The following is a 20,033-nucleotide window of genomic DNA, read 5'->3' as shown; positions in this document are numbered from 1 at the left end:
GGGAGCACAGAGCTGAGGGAGGCGGTATCTACAGCTTCCATTCCCTCGAAACCTGCACCGTCACATGGGCTTTCTCCCAGCCCCTCCCACTGTGCTTTTAAGCTAAGATGGAGACTGTCTTGGAAATAGAAGTTGAACGTGAATATACTGCAGTCAGGAGCATTACCTGTAGGAATTTGTTGACTTTGAAGACTTTGATTACATTTGCTGTAAGGGAGGCAGAGAGGATGAGTGCTGTTGCTCACTGAGAAGCTGTGACTCTGGATTTCCTAGCCTGTGTCTGGGGTTCTCCCATAAAACTCTTCTCAAATGTTTTGTTATTTTCTCCCTGTTAATATGTAGCTGTAGATGACTAGAGGGCTAATCTTTCCTCAGATGTGTCCTCAGGGTGCCCAAAAGACTTTCAGGAGCCTCTGCAATTTCCAGAGGATGGAAGTGGTATGTTTTCATTTAATGATAGTTTGATTCTCAAATGCCATGGCTGATTTCTAGTGACAGCCATAGGCAATGTTAGAGCAAATTTAGATCTTACTCCCTTTATTTATACCCTTATTTTTAGACCTGCTGGTACTGCTGTAGACTAGGATGCTGTTGGCTTCGTCTTCTCAGGAATTTTGACAGTACTTGCCTGCTTAGTAGAATGAGATGGGATAGTCCTCCTCATCCTGCATCCCTTCCATCCTGGGCTTTGAGTCAGGAAGGCCGAGTGCTAGCAGGCAGTAGCTCAGGCAGTTTAGCCCCCAGTGGTCAGACTGTAAAAGAGCCCGCCTAGACTCCCAGAGCAACTGGGGGCTTCCCCACTTCACTTTTAGGTGCTGCTTGAGACTTATAAAAGCTTGTGGTTAATATCACATATTAACAGTTGCTATCTAATAAATAAGCTTCATGTGAAAATTCAGAAAGATAAATTGCAGTGGTCCTTTGGGACACTGGTAGCATTCTATGGGCTGAAAACATAGACAGTTGGGTTCATCAAACTGGGTTTTTGTTGCCCCTCTTGCCCCCACCTTTAGTTGCCAGCATGCTGTTTTGCAACAGGAATGATGGGAAATTCCGTGACAAAGATTTTCAAGGCATCTTAGAGTTAGGTACTTTGATTGCAACAGTCTGTATTCTAGTCCTCATTTATGTTTGAAAAGGTATGTATTGTTAAAATGACAGAAATGTTTAATTTGGAAGACTACTATTAATTTGCTTCCTTGATTCTTCTTGTGTTCTTGGCTCCTTGGGTGCCATTCTGGAGAGTGGCTGCATAATGGCTCCAGTGTACCTTAGATTCTGGGTCTCTGTGGGGACAGATACATCCGCATATAGGTGTTCTAGACCCTCAGCATTGCTAGGTGATTGATGGGCCACGTCAAGGCTTGACAAACAAAACAAGGAAACTTTGCAGCTTCCTGAACTTGGTATCCATTTGCAAAGCTAAGAAATTCTGTGAGAAGTCTACGACACTGGGTTGCTGGTGGAGTCTGCAAGCCATAAAAACCTGCAGTCAATGATAAGGTTTGTCTCCATGCTACTGTTAACATAAGAATGTGGGTGTGAGGCATGTTAGCATGTTGAAGAGCACTGCTTAGTGTGTCTCTTGAGACTGCTTTCTGTTCTGCAGAATAGCACATCTGCTGGACATGGCTGAATTGAAGGTATCTTGATGCATCTGTTGAATTTTTGTAAGTTTATTTCTTACAGAGAATCCTTTAGCTGGCATATTTTAATGACTTACACAATGCTTTAGAATATTTTTATATTATATCCCATTTTTGATTATGTGTGTTTTGCACAGGTTGCAGAGAAGCTGCAGATTAACAGCAGTTTGACTATGGCTTTAGACAAAATAGTAGCTTGTGCAGTTAGGGGTACAAAGCTAAACTTCTGACTTCTTGAAGAAAAATGGGTTGTCTTGAGCATTGTTCTGTCATTTGACATTTCATGTCCTTGCCTGTGGTAGGGGGTTGAAACTAGATGATCTTTAAGGTCCCTTCCAACCCAAACTAGTCAGTGATTCTGTAATCCTATGGGCAAGTTGTTAACAGAGACTGGTTTTGGTGTGGTTTTAAGCTTGGTTGAGTCAAAGACTATTTCCAAAGCAAAGTGTTTGTTTTGTTTTGTTTTTCTGCTGCAAAGCATTATGAATCCATGAATTAGCCTTTTGGGGGTGGGGGGCAGAATAAAGAGCTGTGAATACCTGGGATCTACCTCCAAAGCTGCCCATGTCATTTGATCTAATTTTGGTTGGAACTTGTGACATGCAGTGCAACAGCCCCTTCAGGGAGCAAAGCTCTACTCTTGGTTAATGCCCAAACCACTTTCTAACTCAGAACAAACTGCTAAGAAAGGTTATGTGCTTTGGGCTGAGAAGGGGGGCTTATACTGAGGAAAGACACGGCACAGATGCGTTTTAGGACAAGAAAGTACATAAGGACGGGAACAGAGGTACCATGTGTCTGAGGAAAGCCCGCAGCAGCTGCCAGGGAAAGAAAAGGCAGGAGCAAGTGATGTGTCCCCACATACTTTATGACCCTCGGTGGTCTGCGGGCAGTTTTCAACCAGATGAGTTGTCTTTAGTAACTAGTGATGAAGTCTTTTTCTTGTGTTCTTGTAGTCCCTCTTCGAATTCAGGTGAACTTTCACTACGCTGTACCCTGCAGCCAGGCGAGGAAAACCCGTCCCGTCCCCGCTGCCCCAGCCTGCCGTGTGCGGTGGGTTCGGGCTCCTCTGCCTGCCGCACGCCGCCGGGCCGGGCGCCGCTTCTCCCTGGATGATGCCACCGCATCCCCCATGGCCCTGCCCGGGGGTCCTTGGCCTCGCCCCACTCCGCCGCGGTCCCGCGCACAGCAGATGCGGAGCGGCACACGCCCGCTGGCTGCTCCGCGCGGAGGCGGGGAGTGCCGGCGTCTCGCGAGAGCCTCGCGGGAGCCCCGCGAGATCTCGCCGCCCCCCTCCACCCCTCCCCGCCCGCGTCATGTTTTCTCTTTGACAAGCCGCCGCCGCCGCCGCTGCCGCAGGAGAGGACGCGGCTCCGGCGGGGACCTGCCGCCTGCCCCGGCCTCGCGGAACAGCCGCGCCGAGCTCCGCCGCCGCCCCGCCGCTGCCCGGTGAGCGCTCGGCTGCGGGGGGCGCTGAGGCGCCGCGCCCCCGGTGGGGACCGGGGCGGGAGGCCTGTGCGAGCCCGGCGGGGGAGGGGGTTCCCCCGGCGCCCCTCCCCGCCTCGGCGAACTGCCGCCTCGCGGGGGGCCAGCCGCGGCCCCGCCGCACCCGCGCACGGCCCCTGGCCTGGGGAGCGCGCCGCTGGCACCCCTGTGCCGGGCCGGGCTGCCGGCGGCCGCCAGCAGGGGAGGCCGCGGCTGCAGGCACGGGTGTGGGGAAGGGGGGAAGGTGAGGGCGAGGATGGGGAAAACGGGGCTGCAGGTGGGACCGGTCAGATGTCAGCGTCCTCTTGCTCAGGGTGGGGGGGCGACGGGCGGCCAGCAGCTCCCCTTCCTTTGTAGGGTGTGAAGGAGGGGGCTTTTTGTGCCTCTTCCTAGCAGCATAAGCTATGTGAAAGCTGCCTTGTGCTTCCTCTGAAATACTCGGAGCTTGAGCTTTTCCCCTTGAGCCTTCTGAGCGCGGTTCTGGCATGGCTGTATGTTCTTCCCAACTCATCTCTGGCTGTGTGGATCCGGCCGGTGTCACAAAATTCTGTCTGAAATTTGCCATGTTAACCTTTATCAACTGTGTGTATGACTGAACGGCTGTGGGTGTCCCATGTATCTCCAGGCCTGTCATGTGAATTGCATCGTTTCCCTATGGCTCCCTTGCTGGCTTTTACTAGCAGCACTGAAAAATAAAATGTATGCTTTTACTTAGAGATGATTTATTTTCACGATTTATTCTAATACCTAAAAGGAGCCTGTAAGAAATCTGAAGAGGGATTTTTTACAAGGGCACGTAGTGACAGGACAATGGGGAATGGCTTTAAACTGTGAGGGAGTAGATTTAGATAGGATACTAGGAAGAAATTCTTCCCTGTGAGGGTGCTGAGGCGCTGGCACAGGGTGCCCAGAGAAGCTGTGGCTGCCCCATCCCTGGCAGTGCTCAAGGCCAGGTTGGACACAGGGGCTTGGAGCAAGCTGCTCCAGTGGAAGGGGTCCCTGCCCATGGCAGGGGATTGGAACTGGATGAGCTTTAAGGTCCTTTCCAACCCAAACTGTTCTAGGATTCTATGATTTTATATAATGAAGTGATGTCCTAGCAGGTAATAGTTTAGTGTGGGGTTTTGTTTTGCCTTTTTTTTTTTTTTCCCCAACTGCATGCAGTTAATTTATTTTAGAACTTAATGTGTACAAACTGCTTTTCTTAGGGCAGGACCCTATTGTTATGCTCTCTTCCCTTCACAATGTACATAGGAGAGGCTTATATGCAATTGGTGAAGAATCTTTGTCTGTTGTTTTGGACTTGTTTTTCATGTCACATATTTAAGCTGACTGTTGCTTCATGGATTGTTTAATTTGCTGTAGCTGGGACCATGTGCTCTCTATATATGCATAGGCGCTACATATATGTACACGTGTACACACATGCATGGTGTCATGAACTTGATCAGGCTTGTAGATTAACAGTGTTCTATGGTGTATATATGACATATATATACTGAAATTGTTTGAATATACTGATATTTAAACATACTGAATTCAATGCTCCTGTTCAGGCTCCATATAAACCACATCTTCTCCATCACATGGGGATGTGGGACTGCAGAGAACTCTGATCTCAGGGTTGAGTCTCGCCTAATTATGGGAAAAAATATAGCAGCCATTTAATCTGGAAAGGTAGACTGTATACCTGGTCATCCTGCTGCTGCTTTCCAATATTCTAAGAGGAGTCTATTAATTTTGTGTAAAGGATTAAAAGCTGTGCAGTGTAATGGGCTACAGGACAGAAGGCCATTGCCAGTCTCCTGTATCCTTGCACTTAGAAGGAATTTATTGAGTGGCTTTATACACAGTAGTTGTCTCTCAGAGTTTGGGGCTCCTTGTCTCAGTATAAACAAACTTGTATATGTTTGAAGCTTTCCTCTCTGCTCATGTGTTCTTATTTAAATGTGTTGTGTGTGTTTTGTTTATTTTCTGAACATGAAGGATAACCATGTGTTTGTGGCTGGGAGTATATAAACTGAAGGGGAAGTGGGGGAGTTGAAATTCTCTTCTGTAAGCTGTGTAAATGATGTATTGGTATCTAATTGTTAAATAAGAATAATAGGGATGTAAAGGCTTTGAGCTGTTTTTGCTGAAGGACTGCTTGGCACAGTAAGAGCATAACACAGCATTTTGTTAATTCATTTAATCGTTGAGCTGAAAGATAGTTTACCAGTAAAAGCTTTTTCTTCTGTTATTTCAGAATGGAATCGAATGCATCTTAGTTATTAGGAAAGGATTCAAATGTCCTAACTAAAAATCTCAGTTGGTTTCTGTCTTTAATTTACCAAATTCAGATAGTCATAATGTTCCTTTTTGGATGAAAACAGTGCAGGAGTGCTCTGCATGTTTCAAAGTATCAGTCATGACTGGAAGGGGACCATTTTATGCGTGGGAAAACTGCACATGAAATTAGGCTTTGCATTTTGGTAGTAAAATTAAAAACATATACATTTAAATGCTTTTGTTTAAGACTTACTTTTAGTATTCCAATCTTTCTAGTTTTGGAATACAATGTAATTATTGTAATTATCATGGGGTAAAGAAGCATTTTTTTCCCCATTTTAGAAGTAAGTAATGGAGACAAAAATTATATGTGTTTCAGGAAGACTTGGTGGAGCAGGCATTTGATTTCTGCTCATAGATTGTTATGAAGCCGTTATTCTCTGAACGCATTGGTCTTCATTTAGATACTGTACAGGTACTCAATCTTTCTCTGCTTATATAACTTGAAATAATATCTTGCACTAGTATGTTTTAGGGTATGTAGGGTACATTTGTCTATGGCTGATTTGACTCCCTGGTGTCAAAGTTGTCATCTTGAATGCTGAGTACTGTGCTGGTTATGTTTCGTTCCCACAAGTACTCAGACTGAAAGTGCTGGCAGGTTTTCCTTTTTTCTGTCTCCCTGTAGTGGTTGACAGTCCTATGGAACAGTCAGATCTAGCAGGTATTTTCTCTTTAAAAACATCTCAAGTAGCCCTCAGAAAATTGATCTCTGCTTTCCTAGGGCTGCTGAAGTAACTGGCAGAGTGCTACAGCTGCTTTCTGTGCATCATAGTAGCTTCATAGTAACCTTGTCATTTCTGAAGATGAAAAAAAAAACCCTAGCCTGTAAGCCAGTGGCTATGGAATTTGCCAGTCACCAGCAAGTGTAATTGTGGCCTGGGAACTGGCCTTGACTGCCTGTTGTGATTGACCTGATGTCATCAGGCTAGTTGGGAGTATGGTCAGGTGGCTCAAGCAATCATGTTCTCTGCTGGAAGCTAGAATTAATTTACTGTTTAAAGAAGAGCCAGCAATTTGTGAATCTCCCTTAGTAGCAATGATTTTTTTTGCTGTCAGCACTGCATGGTACAGAAGCTTCGTCCTCAAACATTTCCTTACAAATGTACGAGTTTATACAACAAGTTTCATTTTCAGTTAGTTATACTGGAAGTACTTTGAGTCAAGAAAAGGATTTTGCAGTCTCCTATGCATTGCTGAGTTTCTCAATTTAAAATCATGATTGCTAGTAAGTACATCTTAATTATTGCTCTAGTTTTCACAAGAAAATGCTTGTTGCTGTGTCTTACGGTGGTTTGAAATATCCTGACAGTACAAGTTAGCAGAAGTATATTTGTGGGAGAGTGGCAGTGGTAAGACTTCACCAGGGTTTTCAGTCCTTTTTTAATGCAAGCTCAGGCATCTTTCTTTCCTCAAACGGTTGGAATGGTTTTGATGCATGGGGGTGTCTGCTTCTTGGCTCATTTTTAGCTAACTGCTTTTTTATGATTATTTATGCGGACTGAATTCTCAGCTTTTGTTTCAGTATACTTTTATGCATCTGAAGAACTAATGGATTAAATTGATTTCTCTGCTGAATAGCAGTGCTAAACTTGTATTTTTCTTCTGCTTAGTTAAGTTTTGTATAGCACCCAGGGGTGTAAGAGTTTACATTCATAGTGATAAGGGTTTTATACTTCTTTTTTACACATGTAAGGACAAAAGAGCAAATAGATTTGATTGCTTCTCAAAAATAACTTTACCTTCCTTCTGTCTGTCTCCCAAGACATTTTTTGAGTGACCAGTTATGACCAGCTGAAAGCATGGAGATACATTGGCTTCAGTAGTAGACCTGATAACGAATAAAAAATCCTAAACGAACCTAAAATCATGTAGGAAGACTAAACTTGGAAAAATACTGGTAGAATTTGATCTGAATTAGGATATCCATAATTTGGTTTCCATATGCTGAGTGGAAGGCTAATACAAGGAAGAAAGATAGTGGGATATTGTGACCTGTGGAGACAGATGTTTACCTAATCAGTTAATATTATTGTGTATTTCATCTTAATGTTTTTCATGAGTGAAGAACTATGTACTATATCTGCTGTTCTTGCTTGCTCTTGCTGGTGTAGCTCCTTTTGGTTGTTGCCTTGCTGTTCCAGATCTGTAGGACACCATGGCTTGTTTATTCCACATTATTTTACTGTCCATCTCCTATTATCCAGCACCTCTCCTTTTTTAGTTTCTTTTTTCTGCTTCTAATGTCTCTTTTTTGTCTCTTTAGTTTCAATTCTGTATTAATTTTGAGTAATTTCTCTGAAGTGTCAGTGTTTTCTAATTTATCCTTTTGCTTCTCCATGACTGTTTTGTGTAATCACATTCACCTCACATCTGCCATGACACTGCGTATTGGCCGAAAAGAATATTTGAGGAACATTGTCTTGCACAGTGATCTACAGTGCTTTTTGGCATGAGTAAAATATTGAACAAATAATTTTTTCAGGCAACATTGTGTCCTATTACCATTGCTTTTAGCTGCCCTAGTTTGCCCTGGCCATGAGTAATACAGAACAGCTTGCAGGTTTTGCATTGTTTGCATGTTTCCCATTGTTAGCCTGTGACAAGGCAGGATTTTAATTAATTGTATATATTCCTGGTTTCTAAATTAACCTCTCAAGAAAAAGGCTGTAAATATTGTTTGGAGCCCTGATACCTGCTGCTAAATTCTATATACATACAACCCTCTATGAGAAAATGAAAGCAAAATCAGTTTTCTTTTAGTTGCACTTCCAGATTGTAAAACTTTAATAAGGACTGCAAAAGTTGCTGCATTCTAACAGTTGGTAGCCTGGGAAGCATGATTCTTTCTGGGACCTTGTGTCTGCTTTGTAAGAAATATGAAGGACTGGAATGATCAAAAGTTCAGGTAACACATGATTTTGTGGGATGCTAGAAGCTGTTAGGACTGGAACTCAGCAAAATCAGGAAGCAGTAATTCTGTTGCACAAAGTCAAGGTAAATCTGTATCTTGAATTCCATATTTAGCTCTGGAGTCATGCTGATGAACATACAAATGCATATACTGATGCTGCAAGTAGGTCATTACATCAATGTAGGTAATCACATAGCAATAGAGGAACTAGGGAAAAGGCAAAGGAATATGATATAGGTGATTAGAGGTCTGCAGGGCTTCTGTGGAGAAAGGCTTTGGTTTCAGTTGATACTGCGGAGGACAAAGAAAATCGCCACATTTTATGTATGTCATAGTTGTGTTAGAGTTGGACAGAATATTGAGATAATAATTTAGTATACTTAGATACAGAATAAAGACTTTGGTTTACTGGTATGAACGTAATCTTTATGTGAATTAACGAAATAATTTATAAGGGTTCCAGGTGCTGTGCTACGAAGCTAAATTGTTGCAACTTTTAAGAGATTCCATTTGTGTAATGGATTTGTATTATTCTCATCACAGTGAAGCAGTAAATAGAAACATTGCATCAGCTTTTCAGTCATACTTAAAATAAATTAACTGTTTCAGACCCATGATCAGCTGTGTATACAGAGTTGCTGCTTTCTTACAGACTTATCTAAAATAACATTCCAGAAAAAAGAAGCTTTTGAGTAGTCAGTCTCACTTGCAGTGAATGAATTAAATTCTTCATGAGCTGTAGAATTACCTGATGATTCTGTTTGCAAAATCTTTCTTGAGTTTTGTGTAAGCCACAAAATGTTTCATTTTTCTGGCTCACCCACAGAAATGAGTTCTCACTGTTTCAAAAGAAGATTTAACTACCCGGAGCAATACCAGCTGTAGTGCGCTCTGGCTGCCCTCTGCTTCGCTATTCAATGGAGTCCTTTTCAGAAAGCACCCAGGTGATACCATGCTTGAAGTACCTCTAGTGCAGTTTACTCTAGGACCACTCATGTTGAAAATAGTAAATAAAGCTCCTGTGAACTTGAGAAAGATCATTGTCAGCGAACACATGCTTGAGAACTCTGTCCTTCAGAAATACACAAGTCTGCTTATTTGTTTGGCAAATTTGTTGAAGTTATAATTTTCTTGCATTGTGTTTAGAAAATGTCTGTACCTGTATCCACTGGGGAAGGTATTATAACCTTATGATGAGGCAGTAAATAGAATTCGGGTGTGCAGAGTGCATGAGTTCCTTGCATGTTCTTTAGTTTTGGTGCTTCCTGCCTTTGATTTGACTGTACAGCCAGCCAGCTTCTTGTGTTATAAGCTTTTGCAATGAGGCTCCCATAAAAACTGGTAAATGTAGTCAGTATCTGCTGAGAGGTTGCTGAAATTGCTAATTGCAGAGAGGGAGTGAATGAGTGCTTGTGTTGTTTATATTTCCTCTGAGAAGACTTCTGATTTTTAGGACATGTAATGTTTCCAGCTTTATAGGTGCAGTTTTTCAACAGCTTTACAGAAAATACAGGTTTCAACAGCTTTTGTACCTGTTCTGGAAATCTGAGCACTAGGCTTCTGTCAGAATAATTGGTTTTGTGCTTGATTTCTACTTAGGTCAGACTAAGAGAAGAATGCGGTAATATGTAGTTTTGTTAAACGCAGACCTTGTTAATATCTTCAGTGAGCATGTTGATTTAAAGAAATGTATTTTCTTCATGCCAAGATACTGTATCTCATTTTATGCATTTTGATTTTCAGAGTGTGTTTCATCAAGTTGTGCTGTCTTCATGTTTCCAGAATTCTGAAGTTTCTGGATCATCCTTCAATACGGGAAGGGGGTGTGGGGAGTTTTCATTACCTTTCTATTTTCACTTTTCCTTAAATGAATCCTGGTTTTGCTACAGGATATTATAACTTAAGCCTGTAGAAGTACCAAAGTAATATTCTAGCTCTTCCCACATGTCTGCTAGCTTTTGAAGTAGACTGCTGAGGATGCTTTTATTTTCTTTGTACTTAATACCTAATTAATATGGGAAGTGAATAATCCTGAGTTTTATTCATTTGACACTATAGGGAGAAATAGGATCACCTAAAGTAGAATTTGGGTAGAATGTTAAATTTCATTCTCCTAATATTATGAGAGTTGCTCAAATGTTTTTATAATTACCAGTGATACTGTGTATGGGTTTTCTCTGCAGAAACAGTGTGCTTACTGTTGAGTTATCGTATTGTTTCCTACAACATACGAGTCTCTCCTCTTATTTCCCTGGCTGACATGCCATGCTTTATCTGAGCAGAAGAATTTGACAGCATTTTCCAAGTCTTCAAGAGACTTTTGTGTTTTTTATACATCTATAATTGTAGGAGTTTGTGATAATGACCTGGTGGTTGAACCTCCCTCTTCCATATAAGTTGTGATGAGATACTTGTATTAAAGATTTTGTGCAAGGTGTGGTGTTTCCAGTACTTGTAAAGAAAACTGTGAAACTTGTAGTTCTGTTAGTGGAAGAATGATTTTATAAAGTTTGAAAATCTCCTTGGAGTGTGGCAAGTGGTGCCTGGAGACTGGGTTAAAATATCTTCCCTTTCTTCACTGCATCCATTTGACAACACTTTATGGGATATGGCATTTGTTTTTTATCCCTGTATTACAATGTTTACTTGCCTGGACATTGTACATAGGGAAGAAAGCAAAATGTTGTAAAATAACAATTAAGCAGGAGGATTCAGATATATACAAGTAATGGGAAATCACTGTACTGGAGGATTTAGCTTGAAGATTTCTGATTGTTCTGTTTTTCCTGTTAGCAGACTGGGCAGTAGTTATGCCTTCTTCCTTCTTATCTGTGGGCTTTTAGCTTTATTGAAATTCTTGATGAAATACCAGTGATTACCCACATTTGGCAATGAGATAGGACTGCTGTACTGGAGATAGTGCTGCTTAAAACAAACAAAAAAGCACCCTAAAATTAACTCCTCCATTCCACAAAATTAGGTGGTTTCTGTCGATAAGCTGAACGTGTGTATGCTGTGTTCTGCAAAAAACACATTTTGTGGGGAAGTTGTGCTGCTATGCTTTCTAATTTTCAAAATAGTAAGAGAATATTCCTGTCTGCCACTTTTTAATGATATTTTGTGCAACTTTCTTTTAAACAAAACAAGAAGCCATCTTTTTTTCTTAAATTGAGCCTCACACTTGAATCTCTTCTTGCAGGAATGTAGTTTAAAGTTGCTTAGAGCTGTTCCTTGTCTACCTCTTCCTCCCTCACAAAGAAGGTATGGTGTGTGCTTCTGTCCGATTTCCACCTTTTAATTTATTGCAGCTACCTTTCTCATAGATCTATTCACAGGACCTTCTCAGGGATCTCTCAACTCCCCTACCCCCCAGATCTAATTCCTAGAGGGGGGCTTCCTGTTTACTCACATTAGGATGAATTTATCAGCTGTGTGGAGGCAGTTCTTCGGTGACAAATTCAAATATCTCCCATAATTTCCTAGCTGATGTAGGAAGGGAAGAGTGTGGAAATTCCTTCTGGGAAGTTGTGTATACATTCTGTCCAGGGCTGATCTTTCCTGCTAAGCTCAGAAAAAGGATCTTTATGACCTTATATGCTTTGACCTTCAACCCATATGAAAGAATTTTTATTATTGTTGTTGTTGTTGTTGTTATTTCCACCCCTTGGAATGTGGAAATGTTTACTGCACTTTCCAAATTCTGAAGTCCATTTGACTGTCTTGAAGTTGAGAACTTCTGTTACTAATCTGTTCTGCAGTGGTTTTTCCTGTCCAATGAGCTGTTCTTGTATTTGAAGTTGATTAAAGCTGTCCCACTTACCTCAAAGTGAGAAGACATAAAACTTCTTGGTTTCTAGAAGCTGTAATAAAAATATGAAGAAAATTAGTTCTTGGGGATTTGACAGTCTTCACATCTGAGGGTGCCAAATAGATTTATGGGAACTCTTTCGTGTTTGCTTTGTTTCCTTTCTAGAAAGATCTACAGTTTCCATAGGCAGTTGTGGTAAGACAGGGGTGATAAGTTGCTGGAAACACTTACTGTTACTTTGCAGTCCCATTTTACTTTTTTTATGGCACACGATATAAGCACAAAAAATACATTTTCCCCAGTTTTATCTATAATTTCACTTTGATGTCAACTGTGATGTTTTGAAAGAATTACTCCACTTTTTAAAATAAAAAATTGTTACACAGAAATTACTTGTGCTTGAGATTCATATGCATGAAATACTGAGATATTTATAGTAAATACCAAAAAATGTGTTTAGTATATATAAGGAAAATACTGAAACACAGTGGAATACTGATTTTGCTGTATCTCCCAGTCAGTTTTGCATCAGGGTATTGCTCATACAGTCAGTGGCATGGTATACAAGCTGGGCTTAATTGCAAGATCAGGTTCCTCTTTCTGAGTGTTTAAAGTGCCATTGGGATAGAAGAGAAGAGCAGTATTTATAGTTTTATCACTTCATCATTCACTTCCGTTTTGTGAAAATAACTTGTAAATTCAGTTGTCTGCATCTCCGGTCTCTTACCTTATTCTTATTTAAGATCCAGGGATGGTTCTTACTTCCTTAGAAAATATGCAGTTTTCCTCAGTAAAAGCATTTGCTGTTTGGCCTATTTCATTAGGGATATAAACTTAGTATTAATTGAAAGCTTGTTAGTTCAGTAGTCGGTTGTACTTAATGATTACTTGCAGCAGGCCTTTCAGATTTTAATATGTGTAGTTTATTAGTTATTTTAGGCAAGCTTACATCTCAGAAATGAATGTTTTAAGTGATCTGTAAGAAGTAGCTGATGATTTAAGGCTGAATTAATTCCTAGTTAAGAAAACCAAACTCTTTAGTAACACAGAATACTTTACATTCTTTAAAAATATTTGCTAGGCCACTAAAGACTGTATTATCACCTTGAAATACAACAACTTTCTTCTTTTCTCTGTATTTCAGCTCAGAAATTTGTTGTTAGCATGTACTCTGTCTTGCTGACAAACACTTGGACACTCTTGGGTTTGTGTTTTCTTTTTTCCCCTAGATTAGTCTAACAGTAATCCATAACCTCTTTTAACTCATCATGTAAGTAGAGGATCAGAAATATATAGAAAAAGGGGAAACTGAAGTTGATGTAGACTTTTATTCTCTCAGTTCTTGGGAAAGTTCCTTGTGGGAAACGTATGTCAACCATTTAAGTATTATAATTTCATAGTGCTTAGAATTGCTTGGAAGTTGATTTATTTGAATTTGAAATGCAGCCTATTACCTTCTTTTGATGCTTACTAATTATTGCAAGATGTGAAGACTTCCTCCTGAGCTTAGAATTTGAGTGATAATAGCACTAGGTAATTTGTGTGTTTGGTGTTAGTTTGTTTACATCCTGGGGAAATCCAGAAGCAGACCAGAAGAGGTAGCTAGTTTGTACTTGTGTGTGGAAAACATGGAATCTGAAATGCAGGGGGATGATCATTCGCTGTGCAGTGAGGTGTAGCTTTGAAAATTGCAGGTTTGTCTTTGAGTGCATTTTAAGTGGTGAAATGATAAAAGGAAAAAGAAAACCCAGCCTTTGTCTATACTGCAGGTAATGTCTATGTTTCTTACTACATTAGAAGAGAGCTCTCTTAAGCATATTTTGTTATTTAACTGTTCTCCTCTTAGCTCAGGAAAAAGTCCCCCTTGAACATGATGGTTTTGTTTTTGCAGGTTTCATCTTACGGTTCTTTCCTTCTCATTCCCTTTCATATGATGTCAGAGAAACAGCAGCAGTTAGTGTCCCAGTTGAAGTGGAAAGTAACCACCAGCTTTGTCCTACAGCTTGCAAATATCCAAGTAGAATATTTGGTGAAACTGAGCCTTTTCTTCAGTTCAATTGTGGTGTCTGCAGCACTGTTACAGTGCTATTAAGCATCATTTCCCCTGCCAAGTTTTAACAGTGGTTTCCAAGAGGGTGGTGGACAAATCCCTTTTCTTCACATTCTGTTCAGCAGCAGTTCGTCCTTTCTAGAACTGCCAATAGTTTGCCGGTCGATAGGTTTTTGAATCTTCTTCCTCTTGTTAATGAAAAGCACTTTCTTGGCAGGCATTGAGTTGGATAAGAAATACCCAAATTCTTTTGTACAAAAAATGTTAGTAAGGAATGCAGTTGACCTTTGGCCTTGCCCTGGGTTTTGCTAAAGGTAGTCTCATGCTTGTATCTTTGCTTTACTTTCTCTCATGCTTCTTGTTTACTCCTTGTGTAACACAGTTTCATCGGCTGCCCTTAGTGTTTCCACTTGAATGTGTTCCTACTTAAATGTGTTCCTGAATTACTTGTTTCTCAGAGTCAACTCTTAGGCAGAGGTTTTCCACATTGGTTCCTAACTTTATAAGAAAAAACCTTGAATTCTGAGTTGGGAAACAAGGGCTGAAGGCAGTCTTGGTTACCTTCACGCTTATTCTGCTGCAGCTCTGGTTGCTGCCGCTGCTATTAGGAGAACAATTTTACATCCAGGATACATAGAACTTGCTTTTTAGAGTTTCATACTTTCATTTTGTCCTAACTGTTCCGTAGAGTAAGCTTTTGAAATAGATGCTAAAATTGGTAATGCTTTCTTTTAATGCTTGTTCAGTTATGAGTTTTAGGTCCATTTTAGTTCACTTACTGATCAGCAACAGTAAAATATATGTGGGCATTTACTCCCTCAAAATGGCTGTTTGCCCTACAGGAACTGTGGTTCCAAAAGATATGACAAATGATCTGTGCTGTGAATTCTCACTCGTGACTTCTTTTTCTTTTTTCTGAGGAGGTAAGGAAAACAAGGACTAAGGGAAGGAGAGCTGGGCTTTTGTCCTTAGTGTTTTGTCAGTGGGACCAGATTTTTCTCCACCTTGTGCTGGACAGGCACACTTACATAAAGAAAATAGCAAAACTTTGTCTAATAACTCTAAATTAAAAATGTCTGGAAGTGATCCTAGATTTTTGATCCATGAAGGGTTGTTCTATTAGAATAGAAATCCCAGAAAGTTCTGGGAACTTGGAGGGTGGAACTTTGAATTAAAACCATTTTAAGTGTTCCAGTGTTGAAATACTTTTCTAAAGCTGTTGCTATACATTCAGCATGGTTTAGGTTTGTGCTGCTGCTGCTGAAAGTACTTCCTTTCTCCACTTCCTGTCTCATGTTTCTGCCTTCTCTCCTTCTGCTTGGCCATATGATCAGCTTGTTCAGGAAGTTGGTGGGACTCCATGGGGGCCCATGCTGCAGAATTGGTACCTTCCACATTGTCAGTTGACCTTGGTGTGCTTAGATGTAGTAAAACATTATTGAGGATGTTCACATGGTCTTTCAAAGGCATGTGTTTTATCTTTTGTTGCCTGTATTTGAAATGAAATGACCTTGCCCATGCTCCAAGGCAGGTACAAACTTCATATTTGTGGTCCTCAGGCAATGAGCTGGAGGAAATAAACCCTACCTGTGAACCATGCTGGCTATTGCTGTCTAGCTTCTGGTTAACTTCAGTGACACGTAGTCGCTGTGCTTGTGTTCTGTGCATAGATGGTCTCTACTGTTAGAAATGCATACTAGGGGAAGGTTAGTATCATGTCAGTTTTCAGGAAAAGCAGCAGTATTTGTAACTTGGAGGTACCTGAGCAAGTTTTGTATCTTCAGACTGAGGAATAGCTGGTGTAAGCATAACACGAAGCAAATGAATGAGTCTTTTTCCAGGGAGCTTATTAGTGTAGATGGGTTCTTATGTGTGCACAGAATCTCAGACTGATTTGGGAGGCTGAGCTGTTGGTGTGTTTCGTAGTGTAAACAGAAGGTGTGTCTGGACTGAAATACGAAGAATGCACATTGCCTCTGAACCATGGTTCACCGTTGTGGCTCCAGTTTTTCTGTGGTAGACATGTGCAAGGGTTTTGTCTGCTGAAATGCAACTGAAGTTACTTGGGCAAGGCTCATTCCTGCTCAAATAAGGCTTTTGATGAAGGTGCTGATCTATTTTAGAGAAAATTTGCCTGGAAAAGCAGCCGCTTAACAGCACAAAATGTGCTTTTGTGGCAGCTAAACTGGAGGAAAAGTTCTGTTGTAGTTCTCTGATTTTTATTTTTTTTAAGAGTGAAATATCAAGTGGAAGAGTGAACAAGTTGCATTGTATATTACCAGTTCACTACAAGCATTACTACTGTAGTAAGCGCATCCTGTCACTAGATGGCAGAGAGATTCCCTCCTCCCCACCCCCCACCTTCGAGGTTGAGTTTTAAACTAGATGAAGTAAGGCTCAGACTACCCAAGAACAAAACCCTCTCCCTCAGAATGCGGTATCATTTTTTAGTGAAATTGTAATACAATAGAACTTGAAGGGTCAAAGAAGAGAAACTGATCATTCAGAACCTATGTAACCCATGATTAATGATTATACAACAGGAGTCAGATATGGTTTGTACAATAGGAGGTAGAGCATTTGTGGGATACTTTAAACAGACTTGTTTTAAAAATAGCAGTTTGAAAACACTCTTTTGCTTCAAAAAAGGCTTCTTGCATATTAAGCAATGTTAGCTTGACAAAAAATGTCCAGTTGACATGAAGAATCCCCTTGGAGAAACTGGAGTTCTGAATCCTACTGGTATTAAAGTTACTAACTCAAGTGTCTCTTTGGGAGCAGAGTGTTCTTTTTATTTATTAATTTAAAACAAGAATGTCTCTGACTTAGCTTCAGTAGAAGCCTTGCTTCAGCTGGCTGTGTTTTTGTAAGATGGTTTTTGAACTCATTGTTTGTTTTTTGAATTAGGTTTTTTTTTGGTCATGTTATTAATACTGTTACTTTTGCAGTACTTGAACACTGTATAAAAGATAAGTAAGAAATGTTGCTGATTTTAATGACTTCATTGTTATTTCACATGCATGAAGTTCATGTGGTTTGTGTTTTTGCTGTTGAGTTCAAGAGTGTTTAACTGAAAATACTGTGTTTATGAGGGTAAAAAATATTAAGCAAAATAAGAGCAAGAAATTATTTGAGAGATTGAGATTGGAATAGAGAAATGTAAGTTGGTAAATAAGTATCTTAAATCCAGTTACAAAGAACTGAAATATGCTGCTTGGTTGCAAGTAAGAGATTAGACAGTCTTTGAAATCCATGGGACATATATAACTATGAAATGCTCATTGCACAATCTGTATATACTCTTCTATAGATTTCCTGACTCATGCCAGGATTCTGATCCAGAGCTATGAATGGGATCTAGCAATGAAGGCCTGAGTTCATTTTTAAGTAGCTGTAAATTTTTTGGGATACTTTTAAGTATTCCAAAAGATAGCTACTCTAAAACTGTATTGCATTCGCTTTTTTCAGTCTTTAGGTGTTGGCAGACCAGCCTGAAATGGCAAGATGAAAGGAAAAACCGAGAAGTGGATTGAAAAGTCTTATGATGCATACAGCAACAAGGTTATCTGTAGTCTGTATCAGCAGTAGTGTGGCCAGCAGGACCAGGACAGTGATAATCCCCCTGTACTAGGCACTGGTGAGGCTGCACCTTGAATCCTGTGTTCAGTTCTGGGCCCCGACTACAAGAGAGACATTGAGGTGCTGGAGCAGGTCCAGACTAGGGCAGTGGAGCTGGTGAAGGGCCTGGAGCACAGGTGTGAAGAGGAATGGCTGAGGGACCTGTGGGGAGGGGGCTAGTCTGGAGAAGAGAAGGCTCAGGGTTTTTGCTGTCTACAATTACCTAAAAGGAGAATGGAGACAGGAGGGGGCTCATCTCTGCTCCAGAGTAACAATTGATAGGACAAGAGTAAACAGGCTGGGGAGGTTTAGACTGGATGATACGGAAAATTGCTTCCCCACAGGGTGCTCAGGCATCAGAACAGACTGCCCAGGGCAGTGGAAGTCACTGTCCCTGGAAGTGTTTAAAATTCGTGTAGATGAGGCCCTCAGTGATGTAGTTTAGTGATGAACTTGGCAGTGCTGGGGGAATGGTTGGACTTGATGAGCTTAAAGGTCTTTTCCAGCTTGGTTGATTCTGTGATTCTAAGGTATGTGAACTAGCTTTGATCGTGTAAACCGAGTATGACTGTGTCAACATTGGTACTGTGCTTGAGATAATAAGCCCTTCTAAGTAGCTATCCTAATGCAAGCTTTGCTTCTATCTCAGCTTAGCCTCACATAGGCCAACATTTGCAGACCGTGTAAACACCAGGCTCGGCTGTCTTTGGGAGCCAGTGCATATGCTGCTGGTTTTGGTTAGAATAATTTTTTGAAGTATACTAACATCTTCCATTTCTGAGCTTTAGACAATATGTAAAGTACAGGAGTTCTACTCATTACTTTATTCTTAGGAGAATGCTGTCAGATCTATTTCCTTGGTTTTTGGTCTATAGAATTTCTTGTCATTACAGAAGAGTTGTGGCTGTTCAGCAGTTAACATTTTTTTCAGAGTATCTACCTCATTAAGTTACAATGCAATTCCACAGTACTTAGAAGACGTCATGCATTGCTGGGTTGATTTGAAACGGTCTTACCCATAAATCCTCATCTGTGTGTGACAGAGCAGTCATTGAGACAGCCCTGGGCACTTTCTAAATAAATAGGAAATACTCGAATATTCTCAAGTGTTGCAGAATTGGAAGAAATTTCATTTTGTGGTCTTGCTGCAGATTAGTTAGGATTTATTTTTGTGATAAGAATCTCTTCAGGGAAGATCTTTTTGTTAACCTGATATATTTTCTTAGAAGAATGACAACATGAGGCTGGAAAAATTCTCTGTCTTATATATCAGAAGTTGCTGTATTCCTTTTCAGAAGGGTTTGCTGTTTCCATTAGAAACTTATAACAGAATTAAATGGGGAACAAACCTCTGAGTTTCTCAGTTTAAATACATCTGTAATTGTTTCATACCCATTTGTTCTTATGTGAATATTCTCATTTTTCTTACTTAGCCACTCCCCCCACCTTTTTTCTCTGCTGTATTTTATAGATCAGATTTCATTTTATTTAGTTTTTATTCTGTATGTGTTTATTTTGATTTGCTATACTGACAAGCCACACTTGTAGTCCAACTTTGGGGCTAGTTTCTCTGTTAGGGTAAATGGGAGGAATAATCTTTTTTCTCTGCATGATCCAATGTCAGTTTTTCATGAGTTCACGACAGAAATCCATCTGCTTTAACCCAGTTGATCAGCATTTTACAAAACTGTAAAAATGCTTCCTTTCCCTAACCTTCCCAACCATTACGGAAGTGCTTGTCACACCGTTGGAAGTGCTTGTCAGTGCTCCTCAGGATTGTGTTTTCTTTCATGATGACTCATCCTTCTGTGATTTGCTAGGTTCTTCTACTATTGAATCTCCAAATAATAGATTCTCTACTTACTGGAGAACTTTTTCTGCCGTAATTGTAAAAGCTTGCATGTTTTACCATGAAATTTCAAGCTATTGATCATACTGCTTCTTGCATACAGTTCTTCACATGTGGCATGCTGATCTGCAGTGATAGAGGTGCCTCTGCACTTTGTGTTGTCATTGTTTTACCAGCTTATTAATCACAATACTACATTGTTGGTTTCAAGGTAGAGAAACTCCCTCAAAACTTAACTAAAAACTAACTTCTTTCCCCTGTTTTACCTCCAAATTTTGTCTTCCTAACATACCGTACTTTTGTAAGCTTGCACCACCTCAGTTTTTTGGAAGTAG

General features: G+C 40.6%; 1 protein-coding gene across 1 annotated transcript in view; it reads left to right on the top strand.

Moving 5' to 3' along the window:
• Positions 1–3,022: 3,022 nt before the first annotated feature.
• HERC1 (HECT and RLD domain containing E3 ubiquitin protein ligase family member 1) overlaps positions 3,023–20,033 on the top strand; it is a 96,383-nt gene continuing 79,372 nt past the window's right edge. The window contains exon 1 of the mRNA XM_065688041.1: positions 3,023–3,095. The gene's annotated coding sequence lies outside the window, so the exon portion shown is untranslated. The remainder of the gene's footprint in view (positions 3,096–20,033) is intronic.

Source organism: Lathamus discolor, chromosome 8 (assembly GCF_037157495.1).
Source record: "Lathamus discolor isolate bLatDis1 chromosome 8, bLatDis1.hap1, whole genome shotgun sequence".
Taxonomy (NCBI): Eukaryota; Metazoa; Chordata; class Aves; order Psittaciformes; family Psittacidae; genus Lathamus; species Lathamus discolor.
The sequence above is the reverse complement of the archived record's forward strand: the minus strand, read 5'-3'. Positions and strand labels throughout refer to the sequence as shown.